This window comes from Erpetoichthys calabaricus, chromosome 12 (genome assembly GCF_900747795.2).
Source record: "Erpetoichthys calabaricus chromosome 12, fErpCal1.3, whole genome shotgun sequence".
Lineage (NCBI taxonomy): Eukaryota > Metazoa > Chordata > Cladistia > Polypteriformes > Polypteridae > Erpetoichthys > Erpetoichthys calabaricus.
In genome coordinates this window covers 139,947,058-139,966,311 of record NC_041405.2, presented here as the reverse complement: position 1 = coordinate 139,966,311, position 19,254 = coordinate 139,947,058, and positions in this window count along the sequence as shown.

Below are 19,254 nucleotides of genomic sequence, written 5' to 3'. Positions count from 1 at the left end.
CATAATTAGACAATTAGACAGATTACTAAAACAGACAGGAGAAGACGTTACATATGTATTTATACATCTTAATGAAATCATTTGAAAAGTTGATGAAGACAGAAATCTTAAAGAAAACTGAACATGCACTGGATGCTATGCAGTTTGTTTACAGGTCAAGTAGAGGAGTTCAGAATGCCCCTGTTCTTCTTCTTCTTCTTTCGGCTGCTCCCGTTAGGGGTTGCCACAGCGGATCATCTTCTTCCATATCTTTCTGTCCTCTGCATCTTGTTCTGTTACACCCATCACCTGCATGTCGTCTCTCACCACATCCATAAACCTTCGCTTAGACCTTCCTCTTTTCCTTAACATGTTGCTGTAGTCCCTGACACATCTCCTGGGCTAGTGGGGGTGCAGTATTCACAAATGAAACAGCTTAGACAGGACCTAGCCTGCTGTGCAGCTGCCTTGTTCCTGTATGTACGCATCCTCTTCAGTTTCAGACAAATATGAAAGAAAGGATCCACAGGTAATTAGGTCATAAACTGCCTTCTCAAGCCTGTTTCTCTTCCACGGTCATAGTTTTGCTTGTCACTTCCCATCCAGGCTTTCTTCCTGGGAGGATCAGCTAATATAAATGTAAAGCGTCCCTGTCTTTGATTTTTGGAGATTATACCCACTAAAACAATATATCTCATGTCCACACAGCCTGACATCCATAATACCTCTGACATGTCCACACAGACTCACACTGTTGTTTTTCAGCCAAAGTTCCTCCCCGGCTGGATTTAAAGTTCTTGTTTTAGGTATGTTTTGTTCATTTTTGATTATTTTATTTATGTTAATATCATTTTTGTTAATTATTTGCATCATTATTTGTTTTTGATTTTGTCACTAAGTCTTTGTTATGTGCCTTGTGTGTTGTGGGTGATTCCTCAAGAGGCCTGACGACTTGCACATCACCACCAGGGACTGCCCTTAGCCCTATGAAGAGTTTCCCACAGTTCCTGGCAGTTCATTCAAATGTGCTAGGGAGTTTGAGAGTTTTTATTATGTCTGTTGCTTGTGGGGTAACAGAGGCGTATTTTTAGAAAGCTGCTTCTTTCTTTAAGTCACCAATCCATTCCATAAATAGCATTATATTATTTAATTATCAATTATATCTTTCAGTTATCAAAATTGGTAGATACTGCAAATAAACAGTGTCACGCTAGGGAACAGCTGAAGGACTCCAGTGACTGTAATTCTACTATCACTCCAGGTGTTGGCACTGTGTCCTAATGTCTTTCTCTCTCCCTTCCTCTGCAGACTCCATGATTGACAGCTGTAATGCCTCTGACATCACTTCCAGTGTCCATCCACCTGGGCCTGCCTCTTCCTGTCAGAAGGACCCAAAACAGGGAGCTCTGACCTCTTGGGATGGTTCTGTTCTGAACTTGCATCTGCAAAAATGGCTCTGCAATAATTGTGTGTTTTTTGATTATTTTTTCAAAACAAATTATATGGGGTGACTAGGCTGGTACCCCAACTCGTTATCATTGTCGTCTGTTTCTCTTACATCAGCTAAGGAAAACAATAACAAAAGAATAAAACAAATTAATACTTTAGGAAGCAATTATGTCCATGTAACCCTTAAATCGGTTGATTTATTATTGTTATTTTTTTTGTATATGTTTATTTCTAAACATATTTTAATCACCATAACAGCATGTTATACAGCAGAGAGTATGGTTCCACTATGCACTTGAGCTGGTGAGCATAGGTGGCAGCAGACATTTGAAGAAGTGACAGTGTTTCAAGACTTCTTGACAATAGCCATGTTGTGCCAGCTTAACTGTTTAGTGAGTAGCTTTTACGAAACACTAGGGGTCCAAAAAACTGAAAACAGATTTGGAACAAAATGAAGATGTTAATATTTTACCTGGGAATGTCGGATATTAAATGGAATGGGCAACAGCATGTGGGAGGACAGGTTCATTTACTAGTTAAAGCAAAAAAAAAAACTGAAGACCAAAGCCAGGACACAATTTAGTCAAAACAAAATAAAGAGTTTTGACGTAGACAAATCCTAACATTAGCCAGCCATTCCCTTTCCTAACTACAATGAATTAGTGAGGTATTTGTGTTATGTTACAGACAGAGTTTGTTCCATGGCTTATGATTATTTTCCATTTTATTGTTGTTTTTGCCATTTTTGAATTATCATATTTTTTGTTTTTATGTAATATCTGTTAACATTGCTATGCTTGTTTATTTAGCACTAGTGAAACATGCAGACCTAATGTAAAATGTAAATAAAAAATCAGGTTAAAGACAAGGAGCTGTTGATACTTCTTTCAGTTCCTCTAGTCACTTCTTTCAATTGTTCCAGAAATTAAAATGAATTTGATCACTTCTGGCAGTTTATCTATAGCAAGCTGAACTCTTCTATTTTGGCAACACATTCTTTTGTTTTCATCATTAAAAAATACAGCTTGATATTAACACATCACTAACGTCACTCATGACCGTGCTCCTAGGAGACACCTTAAGGTGATGGTAATTACTTGCTGGACCAGGGGTTGGCGCTATGTTCTAATGAATTCTCTTCTCCCGCCTCTGCAGAACAGAAGACTGACAGCCACTCCATTGCTGATGTCACTTCCATTGTCCACCCTCCTGGACCCACCCCCTCCTGTCACATGACCACTTAAATCCAGCCATCTTGTCCTGTTTCAATAACAAACTTGTATCCAAGATAATGTCTACACAGTTTTTTGCATGCTTTTGGTTGTTTTCATTTCTTCATTTTATGGGGTCACTAAGGTTGTACCCCAAACTCTTTATCTTTGTTGGTCTTGCTTTCCTTTGTTTCTGACAGTGGAACGTCAAGAGGTAGGATCGCCATTGTTAGCCTATGTTTTTCAGGCCTATATAGGATCATCAATAGGACCAAGACAGAATACATGTGTTTGAATGAGAGGGAGGTCAGTAGAATGGTGAGGATGCAGGGAGTAGAGTTGGCGAAGGTGGATGAGTTTAAATACTTGGGATCAACAGTACAGAGTAATGTGGACTGTGGAAGAGAGGTGAAAAAGAGAGTGCAGGCAGGGTGGAATGGATGGAGAAGAGTGTCAGGAGTGATTTGTGATAGACGGATATCAGCAAGAGTGAAAGGGAAGGTCTACAGAACGGTAGTGAGACCAGCTATGTTATATGGATTGGAGATGGTGGCACTGACCAGAAAGCAGGAGACAGAGCTGGAGGTGGCAGAGTTAAAGATGCTAAGATTTGCATTGGGTGTGACGAGGATGGATAGGATTGGAAATGAGGACATTAGATGGTCAGCTTAGGTTGGACAGTTTGGAGAAAACGTTCGAGAGGTGAGATTGCGTTGGTTTGGACATGTGCAGAGGAGAGATGCTGGGTATATTGGGAAAAGGATGTTAAGGATGGGTCTTCCAGGTAAGGGGACAAGATGAAGGCCTAAGAGAAGATTTATGGATGTGGTGAGAGAGGACATGCAGGTAATGGGGGTAATAGAGCAAGATGCAGAGAACAGGAAGAAATGGAAAAAGATGATCCGCTGTGGCAAATACTAATGGGAGAAGAAGAAAGACAAAGAAGAAGAAGATGATATAGGTATATAAAGGGACCATTCTTAGCCCATCTATTTCAGACTGGATTCCTTCAGAGGTTAATTGAGATTACTGAAGTAAAGATCATTGTTGTAAATATTGTATTGATATTTTTCTGATTTATTGTTGATTCTTGCTTGGTTTTTAGTTTCCAATTCTTGGGTTAATGACCGGAATTCTATGTCTTGGTTTTCCTTTTCAGACATACCCTTTTTATGATTATTTTTCACTTTTCCTACCCATGAACTAGAGTTAGAGTGAGTCACTGAGCATGTCACATTACGAGACTGGCTTCAGTGTAGCGCGCTGCCAACTTATCTCCACCTCACCAACATTATGTAAATGAAGGCTACAGCTGAAATCCGCTGTAAAAGTCATCTAATGTGACATGGATTTAAGATGGTAGGACAGTTTACCTAGAGAAATCTTTTTTTATATATTTTTTTTCCCGTACAGTGTTATTGTGATGTCTGACTTTTCTCAGCAGGTTTGGGCAGGATAACAGAGCTCACTCATGCAAGCAAACACATCCATTCATCCTGGGCCACTTTGTACTTTTGTCTGTTAAACAAACACATTCATCTTAGACATGTGAGAGAAACACCCAAGCAGACACAGTAAGGATGCAGAGACTCCACACAGACAGACTTCAAGAGTTACAAGGCAGCAACAATAACCCCTGGGCTGCCATGCTTGTCCTGTACAATAAAGCTCCATTGTTTGCCTGCTTCTACAGTCGGTGAGCTGGCAGGTCCAGTGAGTCATTCAACATCACACAGGGGGTCAAGATGACCAAAAGCTCATGGTTCACTGGCCTCAGTTTGCCAATGTGGATCTCCTCATTACTCGGTTTGAGAAACTTGAAGAACACTTATGTTTTCTTTCAATCACCACTTTGCCATTAGTTACAAGTTTATTTCAGCATTGCTCTTCTGTGACCAAGAACTGAAAAAAAACAAGCAACAGCTACAGATGTCTCCATGGTTACTCACTTGCCGCAGTCCAAAGTCTTCCTCCCCACCGTCTGCGTAGTTGTTGGCAAATTCCTGAGTCCATAAATATGACAAGGTAGCCCCGGGCATCACTTTTCTCAATTTTCTTTTTATGGTTCCCTCACACTGGACAAGCACTCACACTGTATGAAAGGCCACAAAAAGAGCAGACTCCACATGATGGGGTGAAAGCTGGTGTACTGTGGTGTGCTGTCATGTTTTCATTCAACGAGTCACCTTTGGAGATGATCACCCATCCTTCATTTGTTGTTTTTTTTTAAATTTTCATCAGGTTGATTGACAGAACATACAGAACTTCAGAGGTATTGCCAATTCAGCCAGGGGGAAGCAATGCAGGGGTAGTATGGAGGTGACAGGGTTGGTGTTAATGCCACACAGCTTTTTACTGAATCTGTGTTGAGGTTTCTTCTGTGTACAGTTCATACTCTCTCTTCATGATTGTTTGTGTTTCATTCTCAAATCCCACTTTGGCCAATGGAGTGTGAGAAAAGTGAGGCATGAATCATGACCTACACTCCTTAAGCCGATGTCACATTACATGACTTCTAGTCATTGGGTATGTCAGACTTGCCAAATGAAATTGTTCATCTCGGTGCTGGACCTTCTCAATTTACACAATCGAAAATATCCAGGCATGTCAAATCTAGTGACTGTTTGATGACTTTCCAGCACAGTCTCGTTCACCTCTTTTTGTGACAGCCAATAGTGTGCTGCCACATGAAATCTCTGCTCTTTGTCTTTCTTTGTTCCATTCTGTTGACATCAGACAGATGAGCTTTTCTTCTGTCTGTGAGGTTCAAATCAGCTGCACTCCTTATTCCTTATTACTGCATTATACGCATTATACTTCCAGATGAACATTCATTGGTTGTCAGCTCTCGTGCACACAGATCCCGCCCCTACGACTAAAGTCAAAATCAATCCTGTCAGAGTGGGTCATGAACTAGTTGGCGTAAGTTGCTGGGTTATGTCACATCACGCAACTGGCTTCATAGTAGGGTTCTGCCAACAGCCTCCAACTCACTGAGATCATGTAAATGGAGGCTACAACTGACAATGGCTAGAAAGACTGTCTAATATGATTTGGCCATGTGTTCTTCTCTAGGTGTCCATCCTCACTGGCTGCATCACATTCTCATATAGATTGACTGTGGGATATTGGCCTTGACACTTTATACTGTTAAGTATAATAAATATTGGTACATAGTGTAGAATAATTCACAGGACACAAAGAGAGAGATTTGGTGGCAGCCGCCCATATCCTTGAATTGGCTGCCAAACTGAAGAAATGATGATTCCCAATTGGTACAAATGTGAGTCCAAAACAAGAACAAAGCAAACAGGCAAACATGGTGGTTTTATAGTGGGAAATGGGGAATGATGTCATGAGACAGGAACCGGAAGTGATGTGGCCGGAACAGGAAGTGACGTCCTCAGGACTGGGACCAGAAGTGATGTCTTTGGCCTGGATCTAGAAATGATATCATTGGATCCAAGCGGAATTTCCCTTGGTTGGTCCGTCAATGAAAAAGAGTAAGGATTAGTGCACTATGCCATCCCCTGTTTTGGCAAGGAATTACCGTCTTTTGAGCCTTTTAGCTGCCTCCCACATGTGTGACAATATCTTGAAATATTATTTTAGTTTGTCATATAATTAGAAATAAATGGTGGTAGATTTTTCATGAAAGTTTAGCTCACATGTTGCTCACAATTAAGTGGACAATACTCTATGTCCATTCATCCACCATTTTTCTAATCCAATTACACTGGAACCTCGGTTCACGAACGCCTTGGTACACGTACAACTCGGTTTACGACCAAAAAGTTCTCCAAACTTTTGCATCGGTTCACGACCACACACTCGGTATACAAACAAGCCAGTTTCCCTTTCGGTTTGTGCCCGCTGATGATTTCCGCACGTGTTGCATTGTTCTCGGTCAGACGTGTGTGTGTGCTTTCGCTGTGAACTCTTTGTGCTCTATTTCATTTCCCTTCCAGTTCATATGTGCCGATTACTGTATTTAAGCACATGTTCAGCCTCTCCCTGTTCATTGTTCTCAGTCAGACGTGCGTGCTTTACCTGTGAACTCTTTGTGCTCTACAGTATTTCGTGTGCTTTTGCAGTTAACCATGGCTTCTAAGCAAGTGAAGAGTGGTGAGAAGAAAGTTATGCAGAAAATTGAAATCGAAGTAAAGAAAGAAATTATTGAAAAGTATGAGCGTGGTGTTCGTGTTACTGATCTTGCCGCCGAGTACAAGAAGTCAAAACCTACGATTTCGACTATTCTAAAGCAGAAAGAATCTATTAAAGCAGCTGATGTTGCAAAAGGAGTTACAGCGTTAACCAGGCAGAGGCCTCAAGTGCTGGAAGAGGTGGAAAAACTGTTTACCAGTTTACTCGTTTACCAATTCGAGAACCCTCATGCTTTCAAGCATTACAATGTAAACAAAGCCAGACTGCCAGTGATGTGGAGGGCAAACACGAAGGGTTGGGTCACAAGGACTTTGTTTTTGGAATGGCTGCACAAGGCTTTCGCTCCCACAAGCTAAACAGCTAAAAACACCAGAAACCCAAGAAATCACAAGAGAGAAAATATCCCTCCATCATGAAGCCAGACTCTCCCTCAAAACTGTAACCTCCTGTCCACCCATTTTCTCCTCACTTCATGCCAGACCTCGACTCATGCAAGGTTAGTTTTCTTGGTGGTTTATGGTTAGTTTTTGTATTACAGATTTTTCAAAATGTTTCTTTTTTTCCCCTGTGCTTAAAACTCATTGAAAAAAAGTGTTTATACAGCAATCGGTTGCAAGGCTATAGCATGAACTCCTGTAAATGTTACTTTCTTGGTTGCTTGTGGTTGGTTTTTAAATAAAGTTCGGATAAAGTTCGGTGAACCGCTGCAATGTTACAGAGAGAGAGAGCAGGCTCGCGTGCTGCTGAGAGAGAGAGAGAGAGAGAGAGCGCGTGCTGCTGAGCAGGGAGCCTAAGTGTTTGTGTCAGTGTTATTCAATGTTTTTACATTAGTTTACTATTACACTGTGCATTCTATGGAGTAATTAACTATATTTGTGCTTAAAGATCTTTAAAAAAATTTATTTACATACAGTTCATACGATCTGGAACGGATTAATTGTATTTACATACAATCCTATGGGGAAAATTGCTTCGATTCACGACCAAATCAGTTTACGACCAGAGGTTTGGAACAAATTATGGTCGTGAACCGAGGTTCCACTGTATACAGTTCAGGGTCACAGAAAGCCAACGCCATTCCTGGCAGTGTTTGGTACAAGGAGGGAGCCACCCCAGACTGTGTGATAGTCCAACACAGGGCAAATAAAATGTAAAAGAAACAAGGTGAGTAGTCTCATTATGACCAGAAGGGGGTGCTATCATTGGTGACTTGAGTTGTGTAAGTTGAGTTGAGTAAGTTATTTCAGATGACATTCTTCAAGCTGCTACCTAAAAACAGTAATGAGAAAGACACCCAGTCTGGCTCTCCCCAGGACATCTCTGTGGTGCTGGGAAGATAAGTGAGTGTTGGGTGCCACCATGCAACACTAGGACTTTAGATGGTCACTTCGTGAGGATTACCTGGAGGTGATTCTTGTCCCAATTTTAAAATCCCTTGGAGGTGGGATGCCGAGTTGAACAAGGGCTTAACTGGCAGGTGTAAGGAAGACCAGCCTAAGAAGAGGAGAGGGTGTCATTCAGAAGGTGAGCAGGAGGTTTGAGTCTCACAGAAGGCAAGTGCACCAGCTGTCCCAAGGAGCAGTTAGGGACAACACTGGAACGGGTGGGCTTTGAGTTTTACTTTTCTTCTTTTTTTTATCTTTTGTGCACTGTGCCTCCTTACTCTGCTAGGATTATTCCTCCAATTTTTCAAAGAAGCCGTCTTCTTATTTAATACTTTTGGTTCTTCTGTGTCTTATATTGAGTTTGCTGTTGGCGCACAATTGCTCCCTAATCCACTAAAATATATTTCTCTGGCTGAAGAACACTGAAGAAATCATTTGTCTTTCTTTGATAACTTTGTACGTAAAATTGGAAAAGTGGAGAAGGGCTTTGGAAGATAGAGGGCTGAAGATAATTAAGAAGAAGACACAATATCTGAGGTTTAATGATGATCAGGATTTAGAAGTTAGTCTGCAGGGAGAGCTACTGAAAAGAGTGGATACATTTAAATATAGTAGTGCCCAAGATGGAAAATTAGATGCAGAGATAAACCATAGAGTGTAGTGTGAATGGACCAACTGGAAGAAGATATCACGAGTACTGTGTGTCCAAGAATTAAGTCGAAAGTTAATGGTAAGGTTTTTTTAAGACAGCTGTAATACCAGCAATGACACATGGAGCTGAGACATGGGCAATAAAGGGAGAGCAGGAGATGAAGTTGGATGTGGCAGAAATGAAAATGTTGAGTTACAAAGAAGGACAGAATAAGAAATGAGACGATCAGCGGAACAAAAAAATGGAAAAGACAGCTAGGAAAGTACAGGAGAGGAGATTGAAGTGGTATGGACATGTAATGAGAAGACAATGAATATGTGATGGGAATGGAAGAACAGGGGAAGAACAAAGCAATTGAGGACAAAGCAGAGGCGAATGGATAAAGTCAAAGAAGATTAGAAGGAAAATGTCTGACTGGCGAGGAGGTGCAGGACAGAGCTGTATGGAGAAGGTTGAACAAGCACAACAACCCCACAGAGAAGTGGGAAAAGGTGAAGATGAAAAAGAAGTTTATGGTTTGGATTTGTAGTGGATGTAGCAGGCAGGATATTTAATTTAAAAACTGTCGGCTCAGCTAGCCCTCTGTAAACCATTGGGTGACCCTGACCCAGTTACTTAATGTGTCTGCACTCCAGCTGTGAAAATGCATATAAACTTGTGGACTGCACTTTGATCTTGTACAGTGCCAAAAAAAGTATTCAACCTTTGGAAGTTTTTACATGTTATATTTATACAACATGGAATGTCAGTGGATTTAGTTTGGCGTTTCTGACACAAATCAGCAGCCAGTGACTCTCTTATGGCTCCTGTTCGGCTCAAGGTCTTAAAGCACCGTACATCTTCACTCTGCCATTTTTTCCTCTTCTTCTTTGCCTTACTGCTCAAGCTCTATCAGGTGCCACGGACATCGTGAGTCAACAGCCTTTGTCAAGTCCAGCCACAAATCCTCACTTGAACTTTGACTTGGCCACTCCAGCACATTTGCATTGCTGTTTTGAACCCATTGCTGTGTAGCTTTGGCTTTTTGCTTGGATTCATCGTCTTAATAGACACTAAATCTTCTCCCAAGGTACAGGTGTCTTGTAGACTGCATCGTGTTTTCCTCTAGGATATTTTGCTGTAGCCTTTTCAAGCCTTTCAGGGCCTCCTGCCGAGAATCCAACAAGCTAGTGCTGCCACCATGATGCTTCAAGGGGCGGATGGTGTGTTTTTGATACTGTTTTTTTGAGTCTGTTGGCCAAAAAGCTCAATTTTGGACTTGCTAGACCAAAGAACCAAAGGCATCACTCACTTTAGCACTTATTAGGGGCTTAGATCCCTCTATGGTATTGACGCTAGTTGAAGACCAGGAGGATGATTCCCTACTGAAGGTTTGGACAGTTAAAGAGTGTATGTGATGTCCTGTGGAGATCATTGGCTAAAGCTCCAGAAGCCCCTACCTTAACTCTATCTCTACACAGAACCTTCTTGCAACTGACTTCAAAGTCTCCCATTTTCTTCCACGTAAAACATAAGTTGAGATTTCTTGTGTTGTTTTTTCTCCTTTGCTGCTGCTCTCCCATAAAGCTGAGACTGCTGAAGCACCTGGGCACTGTTGTTGTCTTCACAGTGTCTCCAATCTCATCCTCTGTAGCTTGTAACTCCTTCAGAGTTCTCAGGGGTTTCTTGGTGGCCTCCCCAATGTGCCTTCTTCTTGCTCCATCGCACAGTTTTCCAGCTCTGCCATACTCTTTCCATTTCTTCATGGCTGATTTAACTGGATATTCAGTCACTTGGGTATTTTCTTGTCTGACTTGTGCTTTTCAATCCCCTTTTCACAGAGTTGTTCTTTTGTCTTGATTGTGTATGTTAGTCCACCATGCTGACCCACAACAAGCTGGCCTTTCTACATTCTGTTGCATTTATATGACAAACTCCATGCAGATGATCTCCATTGAACCAATTCTGGGACTTCTAAAACCAATGGGCTACACCAGTAGTAATTTAGGGGTGTCCTATTAAAGGGGTGAATTGTTATGCAATCAATTGTTTTGTGCTTTGTATTTTAGACCACCTTTCAGAGATCTGTTTTCACGTTGATGTTAAAGTGTCTTTGTCTGCTGATCAGTGTCAAAAGAGCCAAATTAACTCCACTGTGATTCAATGTTGTATAACAAGAAAATGCGAAAACGTCTGGGGGTGGTGGTGGTGGGGGGGCGTGGGTACTTTTTATAGGCAGTGTAAAGACATCTGCCAAATACATAATAATATTAATTGGGTTAGCTTGTGTATAAATGACCCGAGTGACAGCGTCCTTCAGCTGGGGACACGAGGTAAACAATCGCACATGAAAGACGTTGTCAAGAATGTGAATCCCCAGCAAAACAGAGGCCTTGTGGATATTTATATAAGGAATATGACAGCTTGCCACGCAGGAGGTAGCACACCCTCACAACTTGGAGACCAGGCAGAGCCATACATGAAGGCTTGTTTATTTATAGCCGGCATGGCCTGTCACGACCCACACATGCACACATTCGCTCAGGAGGGGGTGTTCAAGATGAAGAGAGCCAAAGAAGCAAACCAACATCAGAGATGGCCAGGCCTTCATTTTCCAATGAAAGAACTAGTGAGATTTTCAGTCAGCGGACGGAGTTGCATTTACACATTTGATTAATACACGCAGATTTAATTGTAATTTGCATGAAAATCCATTCCTTTGATTTTCTAACTTGATGAAATGAGGTCATTGGAAGAAATAAGAAAATAAACCTCAAGCAGGGTGTCAGTCCATTGCAGGGCACACTCATGAGCAAGGCCATACTCTCTCATGATCAAACCAGCAGCTTCTGATGAAGGCCTTGGGTTTTATAGCATTACTCCAGTTGTCCATGCATCATTTTGTCCAAGTCACTTGATGTGAATATCTGCCTTGGATGTTATGAATTTTCCTGATCACCTACTTTGCCTCCGTAGCTTGTAACTCCTTCAGAGTTCTCAGGGGTCTCTTGGTGGCCTCCCTGATGTGTCTTCTTCTTACTCCGTCACTCACTTTTCCAGACACTCCTCCTTGTCCATCATGGCTTTTATGCCTCTTGACACACTTCTGCTGAATGATTCATTGGCTGAAAGTACTCAGTGTTGGTGTATCAGAGAGGGGGTGTGCAGCATTGTTCATAATGGTACTCAGTTTTGTTTTAATTTTCTCCTTTATGACGACCTCCAGGGGGTCTGGGGTCTATCCATTAACCGAGTCAGTCAGTCTGTCATTGTCTAAACCGCTTAGTCCTGAACAGGATTGTGGGGGTCTGCTGGAGACGCCCTTTTAATTAGCTTGTTGATTTGGTGGGCCTCTCTTCAAGTGATGTTACCAGACCAGCACATTACAGTGTAGAAAGTTGCCCTGGCCATTGTGGACACCAGGGAGTGCTCTAGCTCCCCAAACCACACCCAGAGAGATGCAGACGCAGGTTCAACTGTGAGAAACTCTTTCCAATTGTTTCCCACCTGCAAAGCTCTGTACACAAGTACAATAAGCACAGTTATAAAGTACAAAGCATCACTCCTGCAACACTTTGTCTTCTTTGTCTCTCTCTGTATCTCCTCTTCCGCCTCCACTCTTCCTCTAGCAAGCTTTGTCTCTCTTAATCCCAACTCTGGCTCTCATAGTAGTGACAAGCAGCTCCTTTTCAGTAATCCCAGGAAGTATTTCCAGTACCCTGAAGGCTTAGCCTGGGAGCACTTCTGGGTAAGTCTGGACCCCTACAAAGTAGGGTTCCCCAGTCAATGCAGCACCCCCTGGTGGCACCCACAGGGTTGAGTCAAAGAACAATTCTCATGATGCCCTGTGGGAAACTGTGGCACTGCTGCAACATAGGGGGGCTGCCATCTGGCACTCCAGGGGGAGCCAGTGCCCTAAAGAAGCTGCCTTCCTCCATTCTTCCACCTTATGGGCATCCTGGCAGGGTAAGGTTGGCAGCCATCCCTTACACCATTACAGAGTTATAGAAGATGTGAAAGATGTCACTTCCCACATTAAAGAAGCACAAGAAAGAGAGCCTGCTCTGCCCTTACTTACAGAGTTCCTCTGTTTTATGAGATGAGTCCAGGCTGTCATTAATGCTGTAACAAAAGACAAAGATAGATTATAAAGGGTTTGGGCAAGAAAGATGTTCACCATTTAATTCATTTCCAAAATTATAAAGTGAGTTAACAATCATCAGACTCGAGTCTATGACTAGACTGGCGGTGATGACGGTTAAGAAGTGGTGAGGCAGGAAGGGCTGGTCCAGGGGCTCCAGAGGTGATGTCACTTGTTCTCAAGATTTTGGCTTATGGATCTGCAGAATGAAGAAGAGGAGAGGTGTTACAAGGCATTGCCAACCCTTAGCTTGGAGTGGTATTACAAGGCGACAAACCCTTAAGCTGTTTCCCAGGCTCATGTGTCTGACAATATGGACCTACCAGTACTTAGTAGCAGTAGTGCATTACCTCCACATCCAGTCCATGAATAGCGACCAGACATAGAGGCTGTTTAGTGCAGCGTATGTCAATAACCAGTTCCTTGGTTTTGACATTTTTGAGTTGTAGACAATTCTCAAAATCTTCCACCTGTCTCCTCTGCTCTGACTTATCCCCTTACCAATACACTCCATAAGTGAAGAATCATCAGAGCACTTCTGCAAGTGACTTGGCCTGCTGTTATATTTGTAGTCTGAGATGTACAGAGTGAGGAGAAAAGCAGACAGGCTTGTTCCTGGTGGTGCTTCAGTGTTGCTTCACGCAGTCCTTGAGTCTCACAAACTGCAGTCTGCCCAACACATAGTCCATTATCAGGACCCCTGAGGGTCATCCACCTGCATACCTCTGAGTTTACCCCTTATCAGGGATGACTGGATGGTAATGAATGCACTGGAGAAATCAAAAAACAGAATCATCACAGTGCTGCCAGCTTTGTCTAGTTCAGAGTAGGCCTTGTGGAGCAGGCAGATAATTACCTCATCTTCCACTCCTGGTCTTTCACTCATTCTGACCCTCCATAATAGCCACTACTAAATGAAGTGGTTTCGGTTGGTAAAATGTGGAAGATAACTCGTATGGTGATGACCACAATATATTCAGTCAGACACTGATGAGATGCAGGGTGACAATGCCAACCCCAGAAGCATCAGGTCCATGACGGGAGCCAAATATGGGCACACTTTATTCCCTGCCCAGCTAAGTGCAGTGAACTTGACCAGCTAAATCATCCAAATCTGAATGAGACTGCAAATCAATGCAAGGCACTCTCATTCCCTGCTAAATTATATACTGTGAGTACCATGTTGAATGCCAAAGATCCCGGAGGATGATTCTTTGCCCAGCTGGGACACCATAATAAGGGAAAGTGGATTAATGGGCTTTCCAGCCAGGAGTGAAAAGGAACCCCTACCCTGTACACTAGATGACAACCTCCCTGAATTAGGATTCCCATACAGACACCTACAGGGAATGCTGGGACATATAGTCCAATGGTGCAGCCCTGTTGGGTTCCATGGGGGCCACTAAGGAGCTAAGGAGTAGTAATCCTTACTTTCAGGGACATCTGTTTGATTCAAAGGTGCCATAGAACCGGAAGCTGCTCGACCTCATCCAAGAGAGTCAAAGTCAGGAGGCAGAGGACAACACTTGCTGGGAGGAAGAGGAGCAGGATGGAGAAGGAGGGAACAATCTTTATGTTGTAGTGTGCTATGATATACAGAGTATTCTAGACAGGCCTGTAAAGGTACTGGATAGAATAAATCACTATATTTGAACCCAAGACTATGTCTGTATTGATTGCATCCAGGATTTCAGGCTCAATGACACCCATCATCTTTCAAAATACAATAATCTTTACCAGCAAAAAAATCTGCGCTAATCTGACAATGTCAGCCTTCTGGCAATTCCCCAAAATAGTGACACATCAACAATATGCCCATCCATTTGCTTATCTGCTTTTGAGTTTTCAAAGATGCAAGGATTCTATTCTAGTAGGAACAGGAGCAAAGCTGTAAAAAACATTGAACAGGACAGGACAGCAGTCAAAGGACACACAATTCCCTAAAAAGTACCATTTAAATATACCAATCACTACAGGGTATAGCTGTCTGTCTGGATAATCTGAAATCCCCACAAATATAAAGAAAATATGAAAACTCCACACTGACAGTACCCAGCATCGTAACATTCCTCACATTCATGGTTCTAAATCCATTTTGTGCAGTGCAAGGGTACACAGAACTGGAAGTTATCCTGTTGGCATGGGAAGCAAGCCATGAAGACATTCCACTTACTTCCTCAAACAAGTCACATGAGTGCAGTCAACTAACCTAACACATTCATCTTTGGGGCACGTGGAGAAAAGCAGGCTTGTCAATCAACCTGCTTGCTTATCACTGGGGATCTTCATGGAGAAAATGTATGCCAACTTGTTGGGGGGGGGGGGGCATACTGCTCAGCCTAACTGCTTCTCTTTGGACCGTGGGTGGAATCCCACACAAACATGGGGAGAACATGCAGATGCCATGCATCCACACAGAAGGCACCCCAGCTGGGAATCGAAGCACTGTTGAGATGGTAACACTACCCACTGTGTCATCTTTCTGCCCACACACACATACATGTACAGTATATATATATATATATATATATATATATATATATATATATATATATATATATATATATATATAATCAAGGAATCAGGAGCCAGAAATAAGCAAGGAAAAAAAAAAGTGGATTCTGCCAATACAACATAGTTAGGGGCTGGCGGAGGGGGTGGTCCGCCCCGAGCAGCACATTGTTGGGGGCGGCATTATTGGCCAAAAGGCTCAGTACAATTCATGTGTAAGCAGCAGGGTTCAGAAAAATATCACTGAATAAAAAAAGTAAAATTCTTTGATTTTTATTCACAAGCTTCAAAAATAATTTTCTAACTGTTCTTCTGTGATGGCATCAGACACAGCAGTTGAAATTTATGAGGCATTAACAAAAATAAACATTACACCATTACACTAATTATTTCTAGGAAGATAAACAACTAATTTACAATTTATAATTTTGTTTCGTTTTCAATCCAAATGCATTTTTGCTCTGCGCAGAAAACATTCCCACCTATCACTTGTAAACTATACTGGTTCTGGTTTTCACAGCATAATTATATGTCTCTATAAGAAGAGGGACACCTCACGCCTGGACAAACTGGTGAGGAAGGCAGTCTCTATTGTAGGCACAGAGATGGACAGTTTGACATCTGTGGCAGAGCGACGGGCGCTGAGCAGACACCTGTCAATCATGGAGAATCCACTGCATCCACTGAACAGGATCATCTCCAGACAGAGGAGCAGCTCAGCGACAGACTGCTGTCACTGTCCTGCTCCACTGACAGACTGAGGAGATCGTTCCTCCCCCACACTATGTGATACATTATTATATATTATTCAAAGTTATTGTCTGTCTGTATACCTGCATTGTTATCACTCTTTAATATTTTCTTTATCAGTATGCTGTTCCTGGAGTATGTGAATTTCCCCTTGGGATTAATAAAGTATCTATCTATCTATCTATCTATCTATCTATCTATCTATCTATCTATCTATCTATCTATCTATCTATCTATCTATCTATCTATCTATCTATCTATTATAATAAAAAAATCTTGGAAAGACAGATGAGACGTGTCTTTCTCAGGGAGACACTTTCATGCCCCGCGAGATGAGACTTTGTGCCAAGAGATTTAACCACGCCTGGGGCTGGAAATAAAAGACAAAGAGTAGATGACAAAGTAGAACGTCATAAGGAATTCAAAAATGTTGATACACATGCAGAGCAGGTCAGAGATAATGGAAGTATGAAAATTTGAAAGTCTCAAAAAACTGAGAGTAAAAATCACATTAGCAAAAGCAAACAGAAAGTATTACTCAGTGAAATAATGGAATAGTGAAAAGAGATTGAATATATCGTTCGGATTTAAACTTTAAGTCGGAGACTTGTAGATCGTCTAATTTGTGTTGCCATCAGGGAAAAGTAGTATTTCTTCCCAATGAAGAGGTGTATCCACAAGAATTAAAAGATTTGTTGTTTGGTGAAAGTGAAATCCACATACGTGAGCGGCAAAGACGCAAAGTTGCTGTCGCATAGCGCAGGCAGGGGGGTTAGTGAGCGAAGCAAGCAGGGGGCGAAGCTCACTAGTTAAACTAATAATTAGAACACGGCTTATCAGTGCGTCTGTACTATATTCTTGTCTAGTTGATGCTTATAAATAATTATATGTGAAAAATTATTACTGTTTGTCTGTATATGAATAAATCTATGCAAATTTTATCTTAATTTTTCTCTATATTATCATTTTAATCAGATATGATGGAGGGTGGCAAATTGAAGCACTGCCCCACCCCAAACAGCACAAACTCGAGCTATGCCACTGACAGAACAATGAAACTGTGTGTGTCCCACAGACTTGTGCCAAAAGTATATCGGACAATGAACACAGCACTATGCTGTACGTTACATAAAGCAACAGACATTTTGAACAGGAAACAAGACATCAGTGTGAGTGGCTGTTGAGTAACGACACAACTCCAAGGATAAAAACTGTCCACAGCCTCCATGGTGAGAGTGTTGACAGCCCTGAATGGAGGAGGATGGAAAGCAGCCGTGCAGTAAGGCTGAGGTCTTTAATAGTCCTATATGCCTTGGGAAAATGGGGTGTGTTACACGTGTCTCAAACAGAAGGTAATGCAGTGCCAGGAATATTCTGTGCCACCTTTACCAACATCTGCAGAGCTTTATACTCTTGAGCTGAGCTGTCATGTGGCCATTGAGGATCAACTCCACTGTGCACCTGCAGACGTTCGTGAAAACAGAAGGAGAGATTAGTTTCCATTCTGGATGTTTGTAAAGCTTTTTTTTTGTAGTTGTTTATTATTTGTATCATTCTTTTAGTGATGCCATCTGTTGTGGCGTGTAATTTTGTATATAAGTTGTTAAATATTTTGTATGTCTTTATCTGTATGTCAGACAAAGCAAATGTAATATAAGTGTTTTATTTCATTGATATGATTGCATGTCTAACCAACCACCCCCCAGTCACCCAAGGACTGACTTAGGGTGAGGACTTTTATGGTAGGATTGCTGGAAGTGCCCAAAACCAGTTTGACAAGTGGTTCTCTGCAGGACAGCAAGGCCGCCTAGCTTATCAAATGGTCTTGGGTGTAGGTGTGAATAGGCAGTGTGCGAGATGGAGCAACAGGCCAGCTTAGACAAGAATGACTGTGTTTAGACTGAGAGCCTAAAAGCCACTGCTAACCCCCAGCATGGAGGCCAAACTATGTCGCTGGCAAGCATCAGCTCAACAAATGGTTTTGGGGGAAGGTCATGAAAGGTATTGTGTGCTCCTATTGGTCTGAAGTATGGCTGCTTGGGATTGGTCTTACAGTACGATGTCCTATTGGCTGTATGATTTGAACAGAGAATGAATAAATTTGGTTGCTTTACCCCTCCCTCCCTCACTCTCTCTCTCTCTCTCTCTCTCTCACCAATACCATGAAAAGGACAACACACTGAAGAGCACAGCTCAGCAGCCATATTGAGACAGGCATGTGGCCTTTTCCAAAGAAATCTAGAAATGATGACTTAACTGGAGACATTTAAAGTAACTACAAGTCTGTGTGCCTCTTGAAAATACACATCAGCATTTATCAGATTGTATGGTTGTCAATATTCACACGTACTTTGTTTCATTATTGTTATTTTATGAATATTATCAATAATACTTTTTTTAAAGTTGTAACATAACTCCCACATGTCTTTTACTCTGTGTAATTGCCTGAGGTTATGGATGTAGAGGGGAATGAAGTTATAAAGTACAATACATTATAAACAGTGCTAAGTCTATTGGCTTTGAGGCCTTCTGACACATTTAAGAATACAGAAGGGGAATGTAGAATAATATGAACTCTACCAAGGCAGAACACCATCTTTAGGGGGTGTTTTGCTATGGGTGCTGCCATTTTGTGGAGTTTTTTTAATTGCTTTGGAAATCTTCATATATACAATGCAAAGTTGACTCATTCACTCACTCATCCACTATTTTCTGTTTAGTTAAAAAGATAAACATTTGGCAGGATGGTACATCTAGGTCAGTAGATATCTACTGAGAAAGCACATTCCGATATCTCAATATTTAAGGGCAACCCCCTCCACAATAGAAAAAACGAAATACTTCAAATCTCAAAAAACATGCCTTGATGGTGTCACACATGTGCGAGTAGAAGTCAGCTAAAGGGCTTGAATAATGGCAATTCCACGCCTGACCAGGGGATGGCGGGGTCCACTAACTGCCCTTCTCGATCCCTTGCAGACCATTCTCTGGAAATCCCACAGGGTTCTGACGCCTTTGATGACGTCATGTCTG